The sequence below is a fragment of the Theropithecus gelada genome, chromosome 4 (genome assembly GCF_003255815.1).
Source record: "Theropithecus gelada isolate Dixy chromosome 4, Tgel_1.0, whole genome shotgun sequence".
NCBI lineage: Eukaryota > Metazoa > Chordata > Mammalia > Primates > Cercopithecidae > Theropithecus > Theropithecus gelada.
The window spans coordinates 46,562,603-46,563,510 of NC_037671.1; positions in this window are offsets into that span (position 1 = coordinate 46,562,603).

The following is a 908-nucleotide window of genomic DNA, read 5'->3' on the forward strand; positions in this document are numbered from 1 at the left end:
TCCCTGTCTCTGTGTTTTTATCCCATGAAAAGACTGGCAAGGGTGGAAGTCACTTCCCCAGGACCAAAGGATTGGGTAGCTCTCAGCCAAAGGTGATAGAGAGCATGTAGAAATGTGCAGTTGTCACAGTAACTGGAGGCCACAGTTGGTGTTTATGGGCAGTGCCGGATGCTAAGCACACAAGTCTCTCCCTGTAAAGAACTGTGTGGTGTGCCCTATGGTGGAGTGCCTCTAGAGGGGCTGAGCCAGAGCTGGCAGGAGTCTCATCAGCTGCTTCAAACTGGGGTCCCCAAAGGTGGCACTGCAGGGGCCTCAAATGTTAAAAATCTGACACCTGCAGCAACCAACAGGTCACATAAATGAACGAACCTGCCGGGCGCGGTGGCTCACGCCTGTAATCCTAGCACTCTGGGGGGCCGAGGCAGGTGGATCACCTGAGGTCAGGAGTTGGAGACCACCCCGGCCAACATGGCAAAACTCCATCTCTGCTAAAAATGCAAAAATTAGCTGGGCTTAGTGGCACGCGCCTATAATCCCAGCTACTTGGGAGGCTGAGGCAGGAGAACTGCTTGAACCCGGGGGATGGAGGTTGCAGTGAGCCAAGATCATACCACTTCACTCCAGCTTAGGCAACAGAGCAAGACTCTGTCTCAGAAACAAATTAAATAAGTAAACAAACAAACAAACAAACCCTCCTGGTGTGGGACTGGGAGGGCTGAGGACTGTGGCAATAGGTGAACTCATTCCTGCCTTAAAGGTGTTCAGATTCAGATTGTTATTACTATTGTTAGAAATTTGTTGCCTGTTTACTTACTAAAACCTCCCTTAACTATCCTCCACCTTATCCAGAGAAGCTTCTTCTTTTAGAAAATCAAGCAAAACAACTAAGTCAAGACATGTTTAAAAAA